This window comes from Malurus melanocephalus, unplaced genomic scaffold, assembly GCF_030028575.1.
Source record: "Malurus melanocephalus ecotype Western Australia unplaced genomic scaffold, MMel_1.1 scaffold_453, whole genome shotgun sequence".
Lineage (NCBI taxonomy): Eukaryota > Metazoa > Chordata > Aves > Passeriformes > Maluridae > Malurus > Malurus melanocephalus.
In genome coordinates this window covers 43625-51696 of record NW_026623685.1, presented here as the reverse complement: position 1 = coordinate 51696, position 8072 = coordinate 43625, and the positions used below count along the sequence as shown (strand labels likewise).

The 8072-nt window shown below is 59.7% G+C and overlaps 1 protein-coding gene across 1 annotated transcript in view; it reads right to left on the bottom strand.

The window, feature by feature from the left end:
• RBFOX3 (RNA binding fox-1 homolog 3) overlaps positions 1-8072 on the bottom strand; it is a 113115-nt gene that overhangs the window by 68019 nt on the left and 37024 nt on the right. The window contains exon 2 of the mRNA XM_057380492.1: positions 7741-7851. The gene's annotated coding sequence lies outside the window, so the exon portion shown is untranslated. The remainder of the gene's footprint in view (positions 1-7740; positions 7852-8072) is intronic.

The window sequence follows — 8072 nt, the reverse complement described above, 5'->3', positions numbered from 1 at the left end:
GGGACAGGACCCGGCTCACAGCGGGACCAAAACCTAAAACATCCCATGAGTTCAAACCAGAGGAACGAGAAAAGCTCCAGCCCAGAAACCTCGCAGAACTGTCCCAACACATCACACTGAGCTGCACTGAGCCACAGCCCTGGAAAGTGCAGAGTGGAGATGAGAGGAGTCAGGGCAGGGAAAGATCCCCAGAGCCCCAAAATGCAGAACAGGAGCTCAGTGCAAACCAGGGTGGAAACACCATAAACAGGTAAAATCTGCCTGTACCAACTGAGAATGTGAGTGCTGGGCCAGCAGCAGCGACCCAGGGGCATGGCAGGGGCATGGCAGGGGCAGGAGAAGGGAGTCACCCCCAGGGGTCGGCAGATCCTGACACCGAACAGCACAAAAACTCTGAATATCGGGACCACATGGGAGCATCTGCTCCAACCTGGGAACCACGTGGAGACATCTCAGAGCATTACTCAGCCACGGGCTGACTCTGAGTCACCGGCTCCAGCATCTGGGAGGAGAGCGAGGGTGAGAGTGAGTGTGAGTGAGTGTGAGAGTGAGTGTGTGAGTGTGAGTGTGTGTGTGTGTGTGTGTGAGTGAGTGTGAGTGTGAGCGAGTGTGAGTGTGAGCGAGTGAGTGCGTGAGTGTGAGTGTGAGCGTGTGAGTGAGTGTGAGCATGTGAATGTGAACATCAGTGAGTGTGAGCGTGTGAGTGTGAGCGAGTGTGAGTGTGAGTGTGAGTGTGAGCGTGAGTGAACGTGTGAGTGTGAGTGTGTGAGTGTGAGCGTCAGTGAGTGAGTGTGGGTGTGAGTGTGAGTGTGAGTGTGAGCGAGTGAGTATGTGAGTGTGAGTGAGTGTGAGTGCAGCGGTGCCCTCTTGGCTGGCACTGGAGCTGTGCCAGGGATGACCCTGCCCGGGAGGGTCAGGCTGGGGGAGCTGCCAGGGGATGGAGAGCTGCTCCAGGAGCACGCAGGAACAGGACAGAGGAGCAGCTCTGAGCCCCGTCACGGCTTCTCTATAAATCCACAGGGAATGGGCACTGGGAGGAGCTGGTCATGCTAAAGGACMAGGTTGGTGCAGGAAAAATGGGTGTAAAAGGCTGCAGATAAAGGAGGCAGGAGGAAACGAGGAGGGACAGGCACTGGATGAGGAAAGGGGCTGCAGTGGGACCTGGCTCGGGCTCTGGGTCTCTTCCTAAACCAAACTTTTAAACACCACACAGATGTTTCACCGCTTCTGTCCCAGAGCTGACAAGTGATGCCCTTGTCCCCCAGGCAGTGACACCCGCCCTGCAGAGCAGGCAGAGCACAGGGGTTTGCCCGTGAATGCCCAATGGCTGCCCCACTGAAGCCCCTTCCCCCTGCATCCCCAGAACCCATTCCCTGCGCTGGCCAGACTGTTTCCCTAACTGTGCAGCAATCCAGGCTGCTGATCAGATGGAAAGTCTCCATCCCATAATAAACAGAATGTACTATTTATAAACCTGAAAACGTCTTTATTATTATTATTTTCCCCCAGAAAAAAAAAAAAAAACCAAAAACCATAATAAACCCCCCGTGCACAGTGCTGTTAAACACACCCCAGCACGGCCCCGCAGGTCCGCAGCRCTGGTGCCGCTTCCCCAGGCAGTGCCCAGCAGAACAGATGGCAGCGTGGGCGTTAGGTACCAGCCTCCTGGCAATCCGAACATCTGTTACCGTTAGAAAATGCTAATTGCCATCAATCAGGACAGCACCTACCCACATTTACATGCAAGCACAAAAAAATTACGTCTAAATTTCTCTGAGTGCAACACTTGCCGCATGTTAAGTAAGCGGAGCTGCTCAGATGCTGCGCGCTGGCGCGGTGGGTGATGCGCCACAGCTGAGCTCTGGCAGCGCCTGGCACAAGGGGCAGAGCCCTGAGGGCTCATCTCATCCCACCCTGCCCTGTCCCCATCCCCATCCCCATCCCATCCCCATCCCCATCCCATCCCATCCCATCCCATCCCATCCCATCCCATCCCATCCCATCCCATCCCCATTCCCATCCCCATCCCCATTCCCATCCCTGGCACGGAGCTCCCCGGCCACAGCCGCTCACACCTCCTGCCTGGAGCGCTGCCTGGGACAGTGCCCTGAACCTGTGCAGCCACTGCAGTGTACCCCCATCCTGCAGGGTACCCCCATCCTGCAGGGTACCCCCATCCTGCAGGGTACCCCCATCCTGCAGTGTACCCCATCCTGCCATGTACCCCGTCCTGCTCTTGTGCACAACGCTCCGGCCTCACCGGACACACCGGACACAGCAGGAGCCCTTCGCCCCCAGCTCACTCCCTCCAGTGACCCCAGAACAGTTTGGGGTGGTGCACCCTGACCCGCTGTGCTCGGGGGCCCGTGAGACCCCCAGATGCTCWGCTGCTCCCCTCGCCCTGCCCTCGGCACATCCCGGCTTGGACAGGATCCCATTTAGGTCCCCCCAGGGCAGGGGCCAGCATCCCGAGSCACGGGACAGTGCCACAGACTGCACGAACCCCTCTGGGCACTGCCTGGCCCCGTCTGGTCCCTGCAGTCCATCCCCATCCCCACAGAGCCCCAAAGCAGATGGGAACACAATCATTTCCCCTGTGGTTCATCAGGAATCACATCACCGGCCCCAGAGCGAGAGGGCGATTCCCGTCTGGAAGAAGCAAAGGCACAAAGCTTGGACACAGAACTTGGAGGCCAAGTTGAGGCGAAGAAGAACAGAAAGAAGAGCCCTGGAGCACGGTGATCCCCGAGTGGCAGCGCCCTCCGCAGCGGTCCCAGGGATGCTCCTCACCCGCCATCCGCCCCCGCCTCCTTCGCAGCGCCCAATGCAAATGATGCTCCGGGCGGGTGCCAAGAGCTCCTTGTTCCTTCCCCAATTTAGGACACCTCTCGGCGCTAACGGAGTTTGTAGGAGGCTGCAAGGGTGCCAGAGGAGCTGAGCCTGCCCAGGGTGACTCTGACAGCAGTGCTGTTTGCCCCTCCCTTGGATCTGCTCCCTCAGCACCACAGTCCGGGATTGCAGCTCTGACAGAACTTCACACGGCAAAAGCCTTTCTACCTCCTGCTCTCCTGCCACCACCTGCACCCCGGAGTGCCCACACACCACCGAGGAGCCCCCACCGTGCCACTGCAGSCACTGCTGCCTCAGCTCCTGGGGATGCTCAGGGAGAAGAGCACAAGGAACAGGGAGCAGTGATCCCTCTGTCGAGGTGAAGAGCAGGGGATGCGCTGGAGGAGCTGCTGGGAGCCCCAAACAGCCTCACTGGGCACACCACACTCCTCCCACAGCCAGGGGAACCGGGGACAGCAGTGCACATTGAATTTCCCTGCAGCCATCACCTGAGGGGTGTCTGGCTCTGGCTCCATCCCCCGGTTCACCCCACATTTCTCCCAGCCCTGGTCCTGATAGTCTCCTGCTGCCCTGAGCAGGTTGTGGCACCGCAGCTCCCACCATTACTCAGCAGCCAAGGGAACTGCTCAGAGCCACAAGGTCACTCAAAAACACCATCTGCCCATGCACTGCTCCTTGCCCTGGGGAGAACAGCAGAGAAATTATTTCAATGCACTGAAGGCCACCTCTCCACCACTCTGCTGCACACCAGCACCTCACGGTGCTTTCTCGGCCTTGGCTCAGCCAGAGGGGACCACTGATGGCCCCACACTCTGCACAGCACAAGGGCACCCAAGGGCTCCAGGAGTCGGCAGGGAGCCCTCCCAGAGTGCCCATCACAGGGTGGGATGTTTGGTGCTGGTGACAGACTGCCCGTGCTGGCCAGAGTCACCGTCACCTCCGTGCCCCTGGCCTGTGCAGTGCCATGGGGTGGGGGCCAACCCTGCACAYGGAGAACAAATCACAGAGCACCCCAACACCACCAGGAACTGCAGCCCCACGTCCCCTCCCCCTGCACCACCCAGGGACTATTTCTGGGGAGCTGAAGTCACTTGCATTTGGGCTCTGAAGTCACATTTGTCTTTGCTTGTGCTGCTCCTCCCGCACCTCCAAGTGTCACAACACAGCGCTGTCTGTGTCGAGGCGCTGTCCCCACACGCCATGTCCCAGATGCTCCCGTGGTGCTGCTCACAGCCAGGCGCTTCCCCAGCCCCAGTTTTGTCACCAGCACTGGCTGGGTGCACCGAGGGACTGACTCACACCCAGCCCCAGCAGGAAATAAATATTTGATGTGAGTTCATTTCAAACCCAGTCCCAGGGAGCACGGCCGGCTGTGCCCCTCATCCAGAGCATCCCAGACACCATTTCCCATATCCCCCATGGTTCCATCCCAGCTCTGCACTGTCCCCAGCCGCAGTGCTGACAGCAGAGGTGGGCACTGGCCCCAGGGCTGCACCCCAGTGGCCCCGGGACCCTGTGCCACGCTGGCCCCGTGGCCACGCAGTSCCACTGTGCCCACGATCCCTTCCATATGGGAGCAGCCAGCAGAGCTGCCAGCTCCCGGCTCCAGCGCTTGCCGCTGCATCTGGAAACTCTTCTCACCCTTAATTGTTCCTAATGCCTTAACACGCCGAGTGACTAATAAGACACTAATTGGGCGGCGTYAGCAGCGAGCGGAGCAGGAGCACTGGCAGTGCCCTCCGCTCCCAGTACCGAGCTGCTGTGTGCCACCATCGCCATAAATGCCCCGAACCCCAGTGCCTTTCCCTGCCCAGCCTTGCCCAGTGCAGTGGAAAACCCACCCCAGCAGCGGGGAGAGCCAAGAGACAGCGACTGGAGCTCTGAATGATGGTCTGTGCACCCGGGAGCAGGGAGGGAGGGCACAGGGTACCCCCAATAGGGACACACGCCATCACCCCCGGAGCAGAGAGGCACCAGCTGACCCCAAYTGCTCCCCTCTGCTCACCACAGCACCTCTGGGCACATTTGGGCACTGCTGGGATGGGCTCGTGCTTGGCATTGCCCACACTGAGCCAAGGTGAGAGAAAAGCGATGAACAGCCACGGGAATGCATCTGCTCCAGGTGATTTATGGCATTGGGGAACTGGGGTGGAGGACAGCGGTATTTGGGACCCTGCCACGCCCCACAGAGCTGTGGGGTGATGTCCCCTCACTTTTGGGGCTGCCCAGTCTCTCTGGGAGCTCCCCCAGGGTTGCCAGCCCTGCCTGCACATCTGCTGGCAGCACCAGAGCTGCTCAACAGTGGCAAAGAGGCACAAATCTTGTTACACACTGGCTAAGCCTCCCTGGGCATGTTTTCTATAAATCTCCTGGAATTTATTATATGATAACTAGCCTGGAAAAGCTAAATTAAATCCACAGCCAAGAAGCTGACTTTCAAGTGTGACCTAATTTGGTGGCTGGAAGGGGAAGGAGGGAGTGGGGATCCCGGTGCCAGTCGTTCCTGGGATGACCTCCCAGTGCAGCCGCACACCCCCCATCCTCCTCCTCGCCGTGACTTTGGGGACGGAGCTGCGCAGCCTTTCATGTCTGAGCAGATCTCACACTCCCACTCGCTGGAACAAAAGYGCCTCAAGGGCTCCCCTGTCAGATGTTTTCCATTGCTCATCTCCAAGTCTTCCTTGAAGGAGCTCTCTCCTCCCGGGGGGAGCTCCAGCAGGCCTGGGGATGATGGGGAGAGTCGCTGCAGGGGCTCTGCATTGGCACATTCCAACATCCCTGCTCCCCACCAGCCCAGCGTGTCCCCAGCGTGTCCCCAGCGTGTCCCCAGCACCAGCACGGTCCATGGCTGGCAGCTGGAGCATCACACAGTGCCCAGCCAGGCCCCAGGGCAGGAGAAAATGTGGATGGGGAAGGGGCTTGGTGGCCCGAGCTCAAGCGAGCCCACCTCTGCCCTGGGCAGGTACCCGCAGAGAAGGAGCATCCTGCAGGATGGGCACAGCCCTCCCAATGCAGGAGCACAATGTGCATCACAGCTGGGGTGACAGCCTGTCTGCTGCCCCCTAAAACAGGGYAAAACATGCCCCAGTGCAGCACCAGGTCCTGTGAGGAACTCCCAGTGCTTCCACTTTGGCCAGGATGCTCACGACAGCGGGTCACCCCACGTCTGGGGCTGGGTAAGAACCTGCACCCCTCACCCCAGCAGTGCCCACGTGTGGGGCTGGGTAGGACCATACACCCCTGACCCCAGCAGTGCCCATGTGTGGGGCTGGGTAGGACCACACACCCCTAACCCCAGCAGTGCCCATGTGTGGGGCTGGGTAGGATCATAGGATCACACACCCCTAACCCCAGCAGTGCCCATGTGTGGGGCTGGGTAGGATCATAGGACCATGCACCCCTCACCCCAGCAATGCCCATATGTGGGGCTGGGTAGGATCATAGGATCACGCACCCCCTCACCCCAGCAGTGCCCACGTCTGTGGCTGCTGGCTCTGGCACAGCGGGCAGAGGAGGCAGGAGCTGAGGAGCTGAGCCCTGGCAGGGCCGTGGCGGGGGCGCCGTGGGCACAGCCGGGGGTGGGCTCGGGGCTGGCACACGGACGCGTGCTGTTGTTCTGGAACGGAGTGCACTGGCAGAGCGGCATGTGGGAAGCTTGCATAATAGTGCCAGCCCACACTACGCCTGCTCCTTCCCAGCATGATCAGCCCCTCGCTTTCATGAGCAATAACATCCACTCAAAGTTTTCTAAAGACAAAAAAAAAAAAAAAGAGCTTCAAGGTGATGCACAGAGCTCAGCTGCCTTTGCTGCCTGCGAACTGATTAATGCAGCTGGGGAGCCCATCTGCACGGCCGCTCTAATCCCACTCTCTGGACGAGCTGTACACCACAACAAGGGACAAGGAGCATCAAACTCTGGCTCTGGTTTGATAATCCCGAGCAGGCACTTGGGGCTGGGGCAGAGCGGAGGAGCAAAGGTGCTGTGAGTGGCACCACAAGGGGGGTGCACACAGACCCCACACTCAGARTCCAGCACCGAGCCCATTGCTGATGCCCAGTGCCACGGGCACTCCTCCTCCCTGAGAYACTGCCAGCTGGGAGAAAACCAGTCCCAGTTCTAGGGGACCCCACAGGATTCCCCTCAGCTCATGCCAGTGGGACAAGAGTGGTCCCAACTCTGGAGGTTCCCCTGGCACAGCAGTTGGTGGAGAGGGCACTGCAAACCACCACTGCAAACCACACTCTGCAGCAGAACGGCACAAAGCAGAGCCCAGTCCATGGTGACTGCACCTCCACAGCACAGCCAGGACCCTCTGAGCACTGCTGTGCTTGTGGGTGCCTGCAGTGCCAGGAACAAACAGGGAAAACGCCTCATCTGGAGGCCAGAGTCCCACTGCCTTTGTGAGATTCAAATCCTAATAACTCCTGCGAGCTCCCAGTACAGACTGGTGCAGCGTGAGGGGCGTTCCAGTCTGGGTAACGTGAACTGAYGGCGATGGGTTCAGCCCGGAGCACACAGGGACACACACAGCCCCGAGGGGAGTTTGAACACCCTTGGTGCCAGGAGCTGGGTCTGGGCAGGTCCAGCCATGGCTGGATGGTCCATCCAGCAGCAGGGATGGTGGGACTGACCCTGGGCAGGAGCAGACCCTGCACAGCGTGTCCCACAAGAATTAGAGCAGACCTGGCATCTTCCAGCAACATCACCCTTTGCCAGGTCATCACACAAAAGTCTGGGCCCACAGGGTGCCAATGCTGGTGCAGAGTACGTGGTGGGCTAATCATGAGCTGCTGCCCCAGGCACAGCCATGGCAAGGAGCAGCTTCATCCTCAACCAAAAAACAACTCCATACCCTCCCCTTCCTGGACTGCTGCACAGGAACAACATACCTGGAGACCAAGAGCAGTGCCTCGGGGGTGGTGGCAGGCGGGAGCACTCACGGTCACCCCTCCACGCTGTYGGGAAGAGCCGTCAGGGTCTCACAGCAGCAGTTTGTCAGCCTGAAAGAGAGAGGGAGAGGCTCCAGTCCCGTCCCTGTGTGGGCACCGCCGCTGTTAACGGAGGAGGACGTGGCACAGCTCGGCGCCTCAGAACGCCACAGATCAGCGCTTGGTCCCCTCCTCTAACAGCACAACCATCTCAGGGCTGGGGAGCAGCTCTGGAGAGCTCAGCATGGGCACAGACAGGACCCTGCCCAGTAAAACCCCTCCAGAGCAGGAAG